Source organism: Episyrphus balteatus, chromosome 3 (assembly GCF_945859705.1).
Source record: "Episyrphus balteatus chromosome 3, idEpiBalt1.1, whole genome shotgun sequence".
NCBI lineage: Eukaryota > Metazoa > Arthropoda > Insecta > Diptera > Syrphidae > Episyrphus > Episyrphus balteatus.
Genome location: NC_079136.1, coordinates 58,737,379 through 58,754,686, shown reverse-complemented (window position 1 = coordinate 58,754,686; position 17,308 = coordinate 58,737,379). Strand labels below are relative to the sequence as shown.

Here is a 17,308-nt window from a genome sequence, read left to right as displayed (position 1 = left end):
ATGAGTCCAAGTGAGCTCTACCGGGTCGAAACGCCAATTTTTTGTTTGGACTGTTAATAATTTAACAAGTCCAATAAATATATACCTACTATAATCTTAAAAAAAAATTATTAATACAACGAAAAGTTTCGTTAGCTAACGAATATTTTTTCGTAATTTAATTAAAATATTCATAAAATTTACGAAAAAATTCGTTAGCTAACGAAAGTTCTTTCATAAATTAATCAAAAAATACATAAAAATATCACCGTGTTTAATTAAATTTTACGTTAATTGATGAAAAACTTTCGTAAAGTGATGTAAAAATTCATTAATTCGCGATCGAAAATTTTAATGAAAAATTTCATTAAAATACGACAGTTTGATGAAGTTCTTCATTAACGTATGAAAGCCATTTCGTTGAGCCAATTAAATTTTTCACCGGCTGAAAATTAATTAAATTTTCGTTGGCTCAACGAATTTTTTCGTTGTATTTACGTAAGGATTTGGTTCAGTGTAGGTAGGTTATAGACAAAAATATTCTTGTTTATAATTTCGATCAAAGTTGGAAAGTTTTGCACATTGTTATACCTACTTTTGAGCCAAACTTCAGACGTATCGTAAAGAACAGAGGGATTCTTTATTTAATTGAATTTTTTAAAATTTTATTTAGAATTTCTTACCCAACTCTATTTTGTCTTCCCATTTTAATATCTAAACATTTTATTAAAATGTAGGTATAGGTAGGTACATCGTTATCTCCTACTTAATCATATTTCTGTTTCCTAAACGCTCGCACTGTGTTAAAAGCTAAGGTATATTTAAAGGGTATAGTCATGTATAACCTCTTAAGTGCACGTAAATTATAAAAAAAAATGTAACATCAACCTGATGATCAACACCTAAGTTGGTACTAGGTACTAACCTTTTTTATAGACAAATATCGTTTATGCAGTCGAATAAAATAGGCACTATTTTTTTAGCCTTTGGAGAAATTTTTATTGTTTTAACAAACTATGTAATTAAAACACAGTGGTGCCTTTGGTACTTTTTGAAGTGAAAAATCATTTGCACGGCCATTTTTTCTGTAGGTACCTATAGAAAAACGTCATGAAATTTGGTACACTGGAGGATATTTGTAAGAAGAATACGCAAAAGCAGCCAACTTTTTTTTTATTCAAAATGGAGACATGGTGGTTCAAAATAACAGGCAGAATAAACGTTTAAATAGAATTTTCTTTTTCAAAACCGTTTATAAGTTCGTAAATCCGATAAGTTAATATCAAAACGGTGTTCGATATTAAATTAAGATAGGTAGTTATTCATAAATAATAATAATCAATGCGAAATAAATTAAAAAAATTAAAAATAAAAAAAGGAAAATTCGTAAAACATCCTTTCAGAACTTTTATTATGCCATTTCTAGGATTTTTTTTTAAATAAGCAGCAGTTTGACCGACTTTCCCATTTATTTTCTAAAAAAAAAAAAAACAAAAATTGATTAAAAAAAACATGAAATGGTAAGAAATTACAATGCTCATTTTCGTTAAACTCTAATAGGTGTAGGTACCTACCTACTTTTCTACTAAAGCCTGGTACGCTGCTCGCGCTAAAATTTAGCTGAGATAAAATTCCCATACAAGTTATCGATAACTTGTATGGGATCCATTTTATCTCGGCTAAAAATTTTCGATATTTTGTATGGGAGCTAAAATTTAGCGCGAGCAGCGTACCAGGCTTAAGTATAAACAGTTTTCAATATTCTTAATTCAAATGAAAAATGAAAACTCCTCTTGAAGTATTTATACCTATCTTTAAAATGTATAACTTAATTTGTGTAAAAAATGAGTTAAGTTTCACTAAAAGAAGAGTAGAAAAATCAGTTATACGTAATTCTAGAAGCGCTAGTTTTGGAATAAATTTAGATTAAAATTAGGTACCTAGGTAGGTATATTTCAACAGTAGGTATTTTGAATTAGGTGCATTAGGTGCATCCTATTGGTAATACTTCTTCTTCCTTTTTTCTCGGCGCTGTTATGATCTCGATGTCGAGGGGATCATAACCTTCCCACGTTACTGCTTCACACTAGTGATCCGCCTGTGGGGTTCGCCGGGTTGACCTCAGAAATCGGCGGCAAGCCTCCCGGTTTTGTATTGTTCCGTTTCTGAGGCCAACTGAATGCTGGTGTTTTTGCATTTGCTTGTACCAGGAGTTTTTAGGCCTACCTTTCTTTTTATTTCGTCCTATTGGTAATACTACTGGTGTGTTTTCATAAAAATTCTATTATTTATAATACATAATTTTATTGAATTATAACGTCAAAAGAAATCACCAACAAATTTTAAAAAATCATTTTATACGTAGGTATTTCAAGTAGGTAAGCAAGAAATGATATTTTTATAGGTAACAGAACATTGTCCTTGAACAAAAAAATAAATTCGTATTTGATAAAGCACTACTATGATCCTTTATATTACCACGCATCATTCAAATTAATATAATTTCTAGATCTCTACAATCGTTTTGAAGGCACTTTTTTCTTTTAGATGATCGTTCCGATAAATACATTGGTTTACAAGGGTTTTGTTGCCGAAACAAAAATATACTTTTCTGAAGGTTTTCGGTGTGCTGAACTCGAATCCGAAGTCAGAAACAACTAATCAGCTCCCGTTTTTGAGATATTACCGTTAGAAAATGCAGAACTTCGAAAACCTTCAGAAAAGTATATTTTTGTTTCGGCAACAAAAAAAAAGTTTAATTTTGTTAACCAGTGTAATAACTAAACCGTACATTTGAGAAGGAAATTTTCATTATGAAACATAGTTCAGTTTTTAATCATTGGAATTTCGAAATTTCCCAACATCATTGACAAATACACGTAGTAACTTTTATTCAGACTCCATCTCTGTTAATAATTTAAAAGTTGCTAATTCTCGACTGAAAAGGTAAAGTATCTAATATAAATTTTGATGATTTTTCAGGAGAGCAAAAAAACACTTCAAAGCTGCCTGCCAACAATTCTTAAAAGTGTAGATTTAGTTGTATAAAGCATTTAGATGTCAAATTTTATGATCTTTTTTATTAAATTTATTTCAAAAAGATATTTTTAATATTTTCCCATTATAAGGAAAAATATGACTTAAGATACTTTGGCTTTTCTATAAATTGTATTTTATATTAATTTCCAAAATCTTAAGTTGACATAAGACGGTTTGCCTTTTCACACTCTTTCGGAATTTTATAAAATATTTTATCTTATGTCAACTTAAGGATGGCTTTTGTTTCTGCTTGCACGCCCGAAAATATCTTAAGTCAACATAAGATAATTAAAGATTTCACAATAATAAAAAAAGTCTTAACCTAATATAATCTTAAGTCTACTTAAGATTTTGAATATGTGTCTTTTGAACATAAGATGAAATTGTTTTTGTGCATACAAAATCAAGGGGGTGAGATAGAAAGATGCCGATAAGACAGAACTGTAGGCTTTTATGATGGCTCTGAGGTTCAACAAAAAAACGCGAAACATCTTAAGTCGACTTAAGATACTTTACCAAAATTTTATAAATTACAATTTTTAATGGAGAGTGAATAAGTTGGGTCTTACTAAATTAAATATAACAGATATAACAGTATTTTTTTTTTTATCGAAATAGGTACCTATTATTCATAAAAAAATATCAAAATTAAAAGAAGATTAACTTTACATAAACACTCGCAAATTTACACAAATGGATTGCTAACCTTTTCTTAAAATATTTGCTAAAGTTTGTTTTTAAATAAAACAATAAATAAAAATCAAGGGTTTATTGAACTTCAAAATCGACTTTATTCATTGTTTTCGTTTATTTGATAAATTCTTCATAGATATTTTAAATTCGAAAATAAGAAAATATATAAAATTTAAGACAAATTGGAAAAGAACTCTGCTGATTTCATAAATATTTTTTTTTTTCTTAATTTTAAACTTCTATTGGCATTACCTATTTCTATTTCTATCATTTTTCAAGGTCTCCTTGCTTTGAAATGTCATTGAGAAGAGGAAATACCTTCCTTAAAAAAAAAAACTCTAATTACCCTCAATTTTTTGTCTCAATGAACATGTTTTTAGCAGTTTATACATTAAAAAGAACTTGAAAATTTTTTCCAATTTCTAAAGTTGTCGTTTTTTCTGTTTTGTTTAGATATACAACCAACATAATAGAGAAAATCCTCATTATCCTTAATCTAATAGCTGTGTAATAAATGTGGGATTTTTAGGAACACCAACAATGTGTAAAAAATTATGACTGCGTGAAGGACAAAAACCAAAATAATTCATAAATCATAAAAAAAGATATACAATTTTTTATACCTATCATAGAGACAGTGTTTTTTTTTTTGTTGTTATTGTTTGGCCCTAAAAATTTGTTGTTTGACTTTTTTTACCACATTGAGAAAGTTGGCAATTTATATTTCGGTGTTGAATGTTTCTACTTCGAGTTGTCATGGACCTTGTTATCTCCTTGAGATTATGGACAAAAAACACAAAACTCCTAGAGAAGATCCTTCATTCGATTTGAACCAATATATTTTATTTCCAATGTCATATAAGGATTTATGTGTGTAGATGTAAAGGTAGACTAGAGACCCAGTCAGGACATAGACAAAAAAAAAATCATATTTTCCTGGTCATTGTTTTGTCTCTTGTTGTGTTGCTGTTGGGCAGCAATAAATCATAAAATTTTTGAAGATCGCTTTCGCTCGTTACACGGTGTGGCATGGCAATTTTCGTTTTGTAAGGTTAGGGCGCATCATTGTCACGCCATTTAAGAGTCCTGTTCCAGCATTTTTTTTTCTTTTTTGCTATTTTAGAGTAATTTTTTTCTATCCTATTTGAATTTTTAGTTTTGTCGGTTTGCTTGCAGAATGCCAGTCTAATAGACAGTTGTTTTCGTATAGTCGTTTTGTTTTGGGTTGTGAGCCTTTTTCAGGATGCGGTATGGTGAATCTATCTGATAACAAACCACCAGAGAAGGAGAAAAACTTTCTAATTTTGCAGAGAAGAGAGAATTTTGTGTTGTGTTGGTGCGATTGCATGTCCTGGAATTATTATTTATTGCCAGTATTGGTGGCCATTTATAGAATTTAGCGCCTGCAACTGCAACAGTGTTAAAGGGGCAATACATAATTTGGCTGTTTGTGTTTTTTGTTGATCCTTTTGTTATAGACGATGAAAGAAATTAAGGTGAAAATTGTCTTTGATCCTTGAATGGGTCTGTCAACAGGGCTGTGTCCCATAGAATGAGAATCTAAGGATATACAACAGCTGTTGTTAGATCTTTTCATTCTAAAGAGAACATTGAATAATTATGTCACTGGATTTTATAATTCAATTCAAAACCAAAGGGTTGTCTATAGTTTATGTCAAGACAGATTGTCCTATTGTACAATGGCATAACGCTATATGCATTAGCGGCCGGGTAACTCATTATTTTTGATTTCTTCCATTTGAAGATGTAAAAGGGATGCTATGTGTCATTTTTGTGGGAACATATGTTAGATTATCTACTGCGGTTACACACATGATTTCCTTTTCGCTGCAGCCATCTTGGTTACTTAAACCGATACTTTGGATGTACCTACCATGTAAATGTGTTATCCTTCATTATAAGTTGTCATATATGTACAAAAAAAAAAAAGACTAAGATGAATGGGTTTTTGAAAGTAGTTGGCTACGCCTCAGTAGATGGCACATGTGGTCGGATTTCTTTCTTTAAGACTTCAAGTATTAGTTTAAATTCCATGTTTAAAACATTTATTTTTATCAGGAGCTTGTTATCCTATGTCGAAATTATGTAGAAATATGGAGAAATATTGAATTACAGAAATATTAAATAACAGTTTGTTCCCTTTAATATTGAAAGAGAATGAGGAACATCTTATTTGGAAGAAAATCTGTTTTTGATTTAAGATCATGGGTTGGAGAAAAGAAGACGCATAGTCCCTTTAAGAGGCGTAAAATAGAATCAAATTGAGTTGGATTTCCAAAAAATGTGATGTGATGATTTTTCTTTAATTTAAAAAATGAATGCTCAAATTTTGGAGATTCAAGCTTACTTCAGAACTTATGAATACATATAAATTCAGTAATTTAAGTTAGAGGCCTTAAGTGTATATCTTAATTTCATAGCCTTGAAGTTATACTCTATTGCAGGTCTACATTTACCACGAATTGACCGAAAATGAAAAACGATTTTAAGGAATACAGTTGCTACATTTTGGAGCAATTCACTAAAAATTCCGCATTGACCCATAATAGAATGGAATTTGAAATGAAATCCTTAAAAAAAATTACCTACTTTAGCAAAAAAAAAACACTAAACGATTAGCAGAAATAATACAATACCTATTCTTTTTGAAAGTTTTACCATTATATGAGCCGTCCATTTTTTCATGTTGCGCATATCAGGGTTTATGCTTTTAAGTTTCTAAATATAGCGAAATGTTAGGGAATTTTTAAATGCAATTAAATTTATCAAAATTCTTAATGAAATAGACTTACCTAATACCACTTTCATTAATAATAAATAATGAAGGTAATAAAAAATTCAAAATTAAGTAGGTAGGTCCTATACCTAAGTCAATATTTTGTATAGGTAGATATAGAAATTGTTTTACAATTATTGGATTTCTTAAGTGTTAAAAGTAGAAATAAATTAAAAACAACTTATTTTTATGAATAACCAATTTTATTAGGAACTGATTTATCCAAATTTAGTTAATAATATTAATAGGATGGAAATATCTTTCTAAATTAATAATTAACCCATTTTTTTTTTCTTAAAGTGGACTTCTATCACTTACAAATGAAAAACAGCTCATAGGTAAGGTACCTATATAGAGTTTCGTCTTATTTCAGTGCAATCTCGAATAAAAAAAAAATCAATCGAAAACTATAAAATCGGTGTTTGCACGTTTCATTTAGTTAGGTTGATGAAATTTGTCCAATTTGATTTTTTTTTTTAATTTCGCATTTTATTTTTTGGGAACACACTTTTACTTTTTTACTTATCACTTTACTTGCCTTGAATTTTTAAAAGTTTTTTTGGTTTGGAAAGCTACAATTACTGGCTAAAAATGTTTCAAAAATTTCATTTTTAATTTTTCCATTGGGTTGAGCAAACCGAAAGAAACTAGAATTTAAAAAAAATTGCATGGGCATGAATAATGGAACCAACTACTAGTAGAGTAACTAAAGCAAATTATTAGGGAACCCGGCCGAACAGCTCTGATTTTGACGATTTTTTCTTTTCAAACGTAGGTAATTAAAAATACTTTAAAGTCTATAGATTAAAAATTGCCGATGTTGCCGTATTGTTTTTTAAAATTAAAATTAAATTTTTTTTGAACAAAACCATTTTTTTTGCTTAAATTTCATAAAACAAATGATAGCAAAACATTCTCTAGGTAATTTAAGGAAAAAAAGTATATAGGAGTAAGGGACAATCTTCCATCGTTTAAGCGATAAATGCAATTTTCTCACAATCTGTATTCAAACACAAAAAAAATATTTTGAAAACAACGGCAACACCTACAATATTTTAAAATACATTTTTAAAAAGCCAGAAGCTCATTCTTATCTCTTAAATTTAAATCCACTAAATTTAATGAAGAGCTTTTGAAAAAATGGTCCTCAAACTCAGAATTAAAAAAAAAATGTAAAAAAAAAAATTTTAAATGACTTTTTTCCAAACTTTTTCTAATAAAATATGAATTTATTTTAAAAAAATATTTTTAAAAATTTTTGGCCATAAATATTAGCAGTTGAATTCCGAAGAGGAAAAGGTAATACCTATATATTACAGTTTAAAAAAAAATAAAAAATTACTTCAATTTCAATGGGTTGTTTTGATAAAAACTGAATTTTTGCATTGAAATAATTGATTTTCTCAAAGACTTTGGTAAATAAGAACTTTAAATTTTTGCTATTTAGCTTTCAACAGTAAGGGTTATTAAATTAATAAAAAATAATTTTATATTTAATTTTTTTTTTCAAGAATCTGAGTTGAGTTACCATTCTTTTTAAAGTCCTTAATTCAATTAACTTAATTTTAATTTTACGAATATGACTAAGCTTCTAGCTTTTTAAAAATGTACATTTTAATATTGTAGGTGTTGCCGTTGTGTTCAAATATTTTTTTTTGTGTTTGAAGTCAATTAATAAGAAAATTGCATCTATCGCTTGAACGATGAAAGATTTTCCCTCACTCCCATACATTTTTTTTCCTTGAATTTCCTAGAAAATCTTTTGGCATCAATTAATTTATGAAATTTAAGAAAAATTTTTGAAAAAAATTTGTTTTTGTTCACAAAAATCTTCAATAAAATTTAAAAAATCAAAACGGCAACACCGGCAATTTTTAATCTATAGACTTTAAAGTATTTTTAATTACCGACGTTTGAAAAAAAAGATCATCAAAATCTAAGCTGTTCGGCCGGGTTCCCTAATATTGATAATTTTTGAGCTTTGGTTACTCCACTATACATAAATGTTGAATATCTAAGGACTGTAATAAGATATCATAATACCTAATTCAAATAACACAGTACAGAACCACTTAATTTATCTAAGAATAAAGTTCCAAGCGAAGTTAGTTTTTACCTGTAGTAAACAATAATACCTTTAGCAAAATTTCTGATCAAATGGGTCAGTTTATGCCAAAGTAACGTTTTCTTAAATCTCCCATAAATGAAGTCATTATTGGAGATAAATCATAATTAGGGTCCTTCACAGCTTTAAATAATCATAGCAAATACTATTGGATTTTAAAAGAAAATTATTATAGGTATTTTAAAAATTTAATTTTTTGCGAAAATGTGCATTTCTTGAGGGCTTCACGATTTCGTTTTTTCCATAAACGAACGACTCAAAATCTTCTTCTTCCTTTTTCTCGGCGCTGTTATGATCTCGATGTCGAGGGGATCATAACCTTCCCACGTTACTGCTTCACACTAGTGATCCGCCTGTGGGGTTCGCCGGGTTGACCTCAGAAATCGGCGGCAAGCCTCCCGGTTTTGTATTGTTCCGTTTCTGAGGCCAACTGAATGCTGGTGTTTTTGCATTTGCTTGTACCAGGAGTTTTTAGGCCTACCTTTCTTTTTATTTCGTGTTGGAACGTTATATGATATTGCTTTTTTGACGGGGTTCTCAGGATCTCTCCTTTGAACATGGCAATACCAACTGAGTCGGTCGTGTTCAATTTTTTGGGAGATGGTATTTTTAACATGAAGGCTTCCTCGGATCTTTGTACTTCTAATTCTATCAAGCTTTGTTACTCCTGCTGTCATGCGAAGCATCTTCATCTCAGCTGCCGTTAACTTACTCTCATACTTTTTGTACATTGTCCAACATTGTGAACCGTATGTGAGTTCTGGACGCACAACTGCGGTGTAGAGCCTTCCTTTTAGCTTAGGGGGCATTTTTCGATCACAGAAGATAGCAGAATTTTCCCGCCACTTCATCCACCCTACGCTTACGCGATGATTGATATCGAAATCACAAGTACCTTCGTTATTTATCATAGACCCCAGATATTTAAACTTTTCACACTTGGGAAGCATTACACCATTCAAATAAATGTCAGGAATAGGCCTGTGTGGATCAGAAAATGGGCAGCATAGGTATTCTGTCTTTTTCGCGCTTATGCGGTACCCACTACCTTCTAGAACATCCACCCATACATCAAGTGCTCGTTGCAGGGATATCGACTCAAAATAAGGCATCAAATTTGATCCCAGAGAACAATACTCTTTTTTTTAACTTTTCAGGACCTAGTCCAACTTACCCCACATACTGGCCCAATATGTATAGGTCAGGTAGGTATACACACCAATACCTATTAGACTTACCTACACGTTTTTTACTCTTGCCTCTTATCAATAACTTCCGTGCCTTGTCAATGGCGTAAACTATTAGCAAAAAAAAAAAAACAGTTTTACAAATTAAAAAAAAATATCAATACCTTTACCTACTTGAATTCGAAGTAACATTTTTGCGTTTGATGATATTTTGTTTAGGGTAAAAGCGGGTGAGATGGCATACCTATTTTGTTTTCGTCATATTTTTCAAAGTAAACCACATTTCATATTTCTAACAATGCAAAAATGTTCTATATTCAATATCCAACGTATTGTTTGTATTACAGAATTTTGTATTTTAAGTTTATATTTTTAAATTAATATAGAAAAAAAGTTAAAAAAAACCATCTCCCCCTATAGGGTGGGTGAGATGGCGCATAAGTTTGTTTTAGGTTTCTATTGCCAAATTCATTGCACAAATGATTGAACGATGTGAAGGAGTCAAGCACCAATGCATGCCATATAATAGATTGCAACTACTCGTCTTTTTTATAAAATTTCATCATCATCCCATGATTTGCTTTGAAATTTTTTTATTTTTTGTATCACAGATAAAGAAACGAATACTGGCTACTTCGATTGAAAATATTTAAAGAAAGCTAAAAATATTTTTCATACATTTTTAGAGCAATAAATGTACAAGATATTTAAAGTGCGCCATCTCCCCCGCCGCGCCATCTCACCCGCTTCTACCCTAAGTTACCAAAATCTATTCTTGTTACTTTTTGATTTAACGATGATTACTGCTACTTTTCGTTTGTTTTTACATAAGATTAAGGTCGGTGCTATATGGGCGCAAGTTGGACCCCTTGATCTATTCGAAGTTTAAAGTTATATTTAGAAGCCAAAATTTCATTCCTTCTTTTGTTATAAGTTTTAAGTTATGAGACTCTAAGGCAAAAGTGGTCCTATTAATCCCTTGCCGTTGGTATCCTACAAAAAAATTACTGATTAAAACAGTACGTATTACACAATGTACAATCAAAACGATATCGTCTTACCGTTTGGACTATTGCCGTTATGTGTTGATGTAAACAAAAGCATTCATAATCACTGCGTAAAAAATAGAAAAAAAAACTTATTGAGTTCCATTTGATCATCAACCTTCTTCATAACTCAAAACTAAACTACCTATAATCACTTCAACAATAAACCAATTATTTTAAGCTGAATTTTATTGTAAAAATGATAGTAAAAAAACAACTTTAGATATTATTCTAACACCCTATAATATTATTCACCAATTAAAATTATTTCCAATTTATCTTTTACTTTCAGGCCTCCGCAGACTTCTTCACCAACCGCAAATAGTCGTAAAATATAGACCAACAAATCACTTCAGTCAAAAAGAGCTCGTAAAAAAAACCCTTTGAACAATAAGAAGATGACAAAAAAAATATATCTAATTGACAATCTTCCGTCAAAACAAACAGTTACAAGATTATTTTACTATCCTTTTTTATGGATTTTTTATGCGGCCCTAGACACAATAGCGTAGTACATAAAATTTGAAGAGGGCCATAACTTTGCCTCGGAATCACTTGAACTAAACTCCGAATGCGATGGGCTAAACAAAAAAAAAAAAAAAATCATCGCACGATAACTGATTGTCTGATCGTAAAATTGTCGTAAAAATGAAAACGACCTTCACCCTGATCATCACGCTGCTGCCGTATCGCATCAGTCTGTCAGAATAGTCACAGAAATGTGACATAACAATCAACCAAAAAAAAAACGTAGTTCAGACGCACTCTTTGTTCTCATTTTTATGTATTTTTTATTTGTTAAGTCTTGTGGTTGGATAAGAGAGAGACACTATGTGGATACACAACAAGTGGCACAGAGGGCGCTAAGTCGTAAAAGAGGTCATAAACGTCTACGGAAGCAAAAGATTACCCGTAACTGTAAGCCACTATGAGCACAGAGAGCGCATGTAAAATGTATTTATTCAGTGATTGTCGGAGGATGCTTTCTTTTGACAGCCAATGTCAAGTGAGTGGTTAAACATATAAAAATGGAGATACTAGGACAGACCGTGCGTTTTATTTGTTCCGAATTTTACGACTAACCTCACACGTTTTGTCCTCAAATCGAATCAGCAGCGGGTTTAATTCCGAGATGGTAGCAGAGTGGACCCCACATAGGCAACATGTCAGATTGGTGTCTCCTCAAGAAGCGTTTTTACGACCACGGATAGGCTGGTTCTTGTTCTCGTGTGTTTCGGTAACTGGCTGAAGCCATTTCAGACCACATAAAATCAAAGGCGGACACTTGTGATATCTGCTAAAACGCCACCAGAAACAATCTCGCCAATGCCATAGCCATCATCATCACAACCACCACCAATAACATCGTCATCATTACCATCATCATCATCATGAACGCCCGAACCAAACCAAACCGAAAAACCACCATCAACTTAATTCTCGGCTGCGCTGCGGCGGCAACACAACGGCCAGGTTTTATGATTTTTTTACGATTATTGTGCGATTATCGTTGAGCGTAAATGATTGCAATAAAAACTATCAAGTTTATTGAAAATTTCACTCAAAGTGTCGTTTTATTGCATTTTAATTTAATTCGATTTGTTTTTTGGTTGTTTTTTTTTTTTTGTTTTCTTGATTTTTGTTGGTTGTTTGGATTTTAGGAAAAAGAAGTTGTTGTGATGTCTTTGGGCGTTTATGACTTTGTGACAGTTTTTTTTTTTCTTTTTTTGACATTTAACGAGTGGACTCTGGCTTCTGGAGATTTTTGAATATTTTATAAGGGTGATCAATTTATTCGACAATAACCCATTGAGGTAGTAAAGGTAAGTTTTAGTCAATGTGGTAATTTTGGAATAATCTAAGCTGAATTTATTAGATTGTTGATGGGATTGGAATGATAACTTTTTGTGATAATGAAGTTATTATGAAGAAGATAAGCTGTCTGTAGGCTATTACATAAATCATAAATACGGAAATATATTTTATTTATGTTAAATAATTTAGTTCATGGATTAAAATTGTAAAAACATTCTGAAGATGATTTAAATGGTCAAGCAAAATAAAATACATAAATCAGATAGACAGTAGGAAATACATATAATAAACAAAACTAAACATAATTAATTTTTTAAGCAATATGGAATTTAGAGGTCGAAATTAGAAGGTTTATTTGAAAAATGACTCAAGGCTGTTGCAGTGGTTTTTAAATTACTGACTTATTTAATAGGTAGGTACTTAGTTAGGTGGCATATTGGCATAAGGAAATATGATATGGACGAACGGACGCGCCAAATATCGATAAAGTGCAATTAGTTTTTAAATAATGTGAAAGTTTAAAAGTTTTTACAACACTTTATACCTACATTAGTAAATTTTAATTTAATTTGGTCATTTTTTTTTTTATATTACCTACTTCATTATCATTAAATTCTCTTGGTGCAAAAAATAATTTTTTGTTCTGAAACATTTGATTTTATTTAAAATTTTCACCAGCTCGTTTTTTTTAGTTTTTACTTTCAATAAAGGCAGTTGAATATTTTTTTTAAAGCATTTGTTTTCCATTAAAAATTAAAAAAAAAATACTTGTTGCAAATGAAAAAATTTTGCATTAAAAAACTGAAAAATATTTGCATTGAAACTAAAATTTGTATATATATTTTTCATTAAAAAAATAATTTATTGCAAATAAAAATGTTTCTGCATTGAAAAAAAAATTGAAAGGAAAATGTGTGCATTAAATATTTTATTTTAATATTCGTCGTTAATTTTTCATTTTAACATTTTTTTTTTTTTTTTTTGTAATGCAAAATTTTTTTTTTGCAATATTTACCTACCTACCTATTTTATCTAATGCAAATATTTCTCATTGAAATAAAATTTATTTCAATAGCAATCAATACCTACCTACATTTTTTTGATGATTTTCTTTATTTTTTTTTTGCAACAAATATTTTTTTTTAAATTTGAAGTGCCTTTTTTTTTTTTTCAATTTATATTTTTTACAATCCTGCTTCTACCTCCCATATATTTTTTTCCTTAAAAAATCTTGACAATCTTTTGATGCATATTCAAGAAATTTAAACAAAATTTTGAAATCAAATTGTTTTTGTTGCCAAAAATCTTAATTTAAATTTTAGTTACGGCAATAGCGGCAGTTTTTTAACCAAAGATGTTAAGGTATTTTTAATTACTGACGTTTGAAAAAATGATCTTACCCTGTTCCCTAATATTGATAATTTTTTTTTGTAGACCAAAAATTATATATGTACTTACCAACCTAAACCCACTCACCAATTTTATAAAAGCAAATTTTTTTTTTAAACGACTCATAAGATTTTAGGTAATAAAAAAAAGAAACAACGTTATAGTTTTTAATTTTTTAAATTTTAATTTTCCAAACCAGTTATTGAATGTTAACAATTTTTTTAATATTAATATTTAAGACTGAATAATTTTTGAATTAATAAGTTTCATACAGAGATTTTATTATTTTAATGTTGTGAAATATCAAACAAAAATATACCTAATTCTATTTTTTTTTTTTTTTAATATGAATTTAAAATTAAATTTTTCATCGCTTTCCTTACCACAAGATTTTTTTTCAAAATGTGACTTGCAACTTGAAGCTTGTCAATATAATAATGAACTTTCGAACCCAAATTATAAATATCAATATTAAAACATTTGTTTTCAGTTTTATCGTGTCAAAGACATTAGAACTAAGAAATATGAATAGCAAAAAGTTATTTTCCAAAAAATAATGTGTTACTCTCATGTTAGGTACATGTAAGTATCACATACACTGTCTAGTGTCTATGATCACCAAAACGAGCCGGACAACTGAGAAAATAATTTTTTATATAATAATAATGAATACCTACTACTTCTTCTAAGCTAAAAACAAACAAAATAATATCTGGATTTACATTTTTTTTATTTTTTTTTTCAAAATTACATATGACCATATAAAAAAAAACAAAAAAAAATGTGAATTTAAGTACCATTTTCGATAAAAAAAAAATTTGAAGTATGGTATTTGACTATCATTTTCAAGTAGCTTAAAAGTTTTAAGTTTAATTTTTCAAAAACCTTTTGGGTTTTGATGTAATAACGTCTTAAAAATCGATGAAGGCGATGCATCATGTAGAAAAAAAATTGTGTCTAATGCTGACTCTCCGCCTGAGCTTGTTAGCAGTGTGGTCAAGTCACTATGACGACAAGTTCAACCTCCAACTCAAGGTATCCATCAGGATGTCAGCAGTTCAGGATGTTAAACGATTTTTTCTTTTGTAACAATAGTTCATGGTTCAAGTCCCAAGATACTTTTTATTAACTTTTTATTAACTTTCTTTATGGAAATACCTATTTTGTATTAAAATTTGATTTTTCAAAAACTAATTTTTTTAAATTTCGTTTTATGAATACCTAATTACAATATTGAGCCATACCTACTTTAATGTTTCTGCATTTTGCTATCCCGGTATGTATCAGCCTATTTGCTTCTCACTAGTGCCTCCTCAGAATGTTTTCTTTTTAAGAGTTTTACTGATGTTTTTGAGAGGGGTTATCGGTGTGTAGTTGGAGACACACAGAGAGATAATTGTTCAAGTTAAACCTACCTACCAAGACTGTACCAGTGTACCATCTATCAAAAACTTATACTTACCTAAACTTAAGTAAACATTTTTAACATTTAAAACAATTTTTCCATTTTTGAAACAGTCATCAAAGTTCAAATTCTAAATCTCCTCAGCATCATACCAATTCAAACAAACAAAGTTGATGATCTGTCTGCTTTTATAGCCCAACAAATAAAATAAAAGAACTTCTTCATATTCATAAATAGCAAAGGAGACCCCCGTCATCATACGAAGAAAAACTTTAAACGGAAGAAGAAGTCAAACTTAAGAAAAATATCAATATAAAACATCATAGAGGGTACTTTGAGAGATTTCACCAAAGACATTCTCCAAATGCGCTCCCATCTCTAATGAACCCAAAAAAGTTCGACATCAAAAACTTCTTCTTTTCGTTATTTTTTTTTTTTTATATTCAGTGCGGTCTTACCTTTTTGGTTAGAAGTTTCTTTCTTTATTTTCCGGTTTTTCTTTGCTTCTTCTATTACCCTCATCGCAATGACACAAAATAAAAATAAGAAAAAAAAAAAATATAAATGTATGAAGAAAAAGAAGAAGGAACCCAATGAAATACCCGTAGCAATATCAAAATGTGCGGAGCAGCATAAAAGGATCAACAACAATCGCCGAAATGGCCCATAACGAGGTCGTAAAAATTTTGCTACCTAATATACTCTGTTCTGTGTGTGCAATTTGAGGACTCGTCGACGAAATAACTTTGATAAAAATATGGCATGGCAGGCAGCATACGTAGCTACATATATCTACAAAGTAAACTGAAACCGGCACAAACCAACGCACACCCTGTAATTTCTTTCTATACAGACACATAGAAATGTTGTAGTTTTGAAGCCATCATGGTCTTGTTCTTTATGCAATACCTACGTTATCAAGGTGAATTTTATTAGACTTGTTAGTTGTTGGTAAAATCTATATAAGAGATGGCATTATATTTATTTTTTTTTATATAGGTACCTACCTACTATTTTTTTTATCAAAAAGTTTAATTTAAAAATTGATAATACTTACATACAAATATTCAAAACAATTTCAATAAAACTGTATTTTTAGCTTTTCTCAAAAAATTCATATAAAAAAAAAATCATACGGCTTTTTCCGTAGGTATATCAACCGAATTTCTTGAAATTTTTTTATAGTGACAGTTCTTATAATCTAAAAATTAAATAATTGAATGTATAGTTATAGTGTTATTTTAAGTTTTTACCTTCCTAATTGGAAATTTTCTTTATTATTTGAGGCTTTTTGACTGTAGATAGGTATCAAAATAATAAATAATCTAGGTAAATCCCACCATTTTTTTTTTTTCAAAATACATATATAAAAAAAACTTTTTTTCATTTCATAAACCGAACAAATTAAATTTTTGTTTCCGGTAAAAATATCGTAAGTTTAAAACCGTGTTTTGTTTTCCAAGGTTAGCCCAGGATAGCCCAACTTCTATTTTCGATATCCTATCCTTATATTTTAAAAATTATAGAATCATTATTTTTTGTTACCTCAAATCGTAAGAATCGTTTATTTACCACTGTGGTTATTTGCCCCAGAATAGCCAAGGCTTAACCACCATTTATTTTCGTCATCCCAACTTTATTTTGTTAGGTATACAAAGGCCAACTAGTTTCATTAATTTTTTAGAAAAAATTAAAAAAAAAAAAAAATAGTACGCATACACCACAGTGACCTTTTTAAAATTTATAATTTGGAACACGTAAATGCACTGGTGAAGGCACTGCGTCTCAAATTTTATTTATTTGACTTATTCTTACTTAATTGAATGTAGTCCA

At 29.7% G+C, this 17,308-nt stretch overlaps 1 long non-coding RNA gene across 1 annotated transcript in view; it reads left to right on the top strand.

The window, feature by feature from the left end:
* The window catches only part of LOC129915560 (uncharacterized), a 51,172-nt gene extending 38,841 nt beyond the window's left edge, over nucleotides 1-12,331 (top strand). Inside the window, exon 3 of the long non-coding RNA XR_008772326.1 lies at nucleotides 11,159-12,331. This is a non-coding gene — a long non-coding RNA (uncharacterized LOC129915560). The remainder of the gene's footprint in view (nucleotides 1-11,158) is intronic.
* Nucleotides 12,332-17,308: the final 4,977 nt, after the last annotated feature.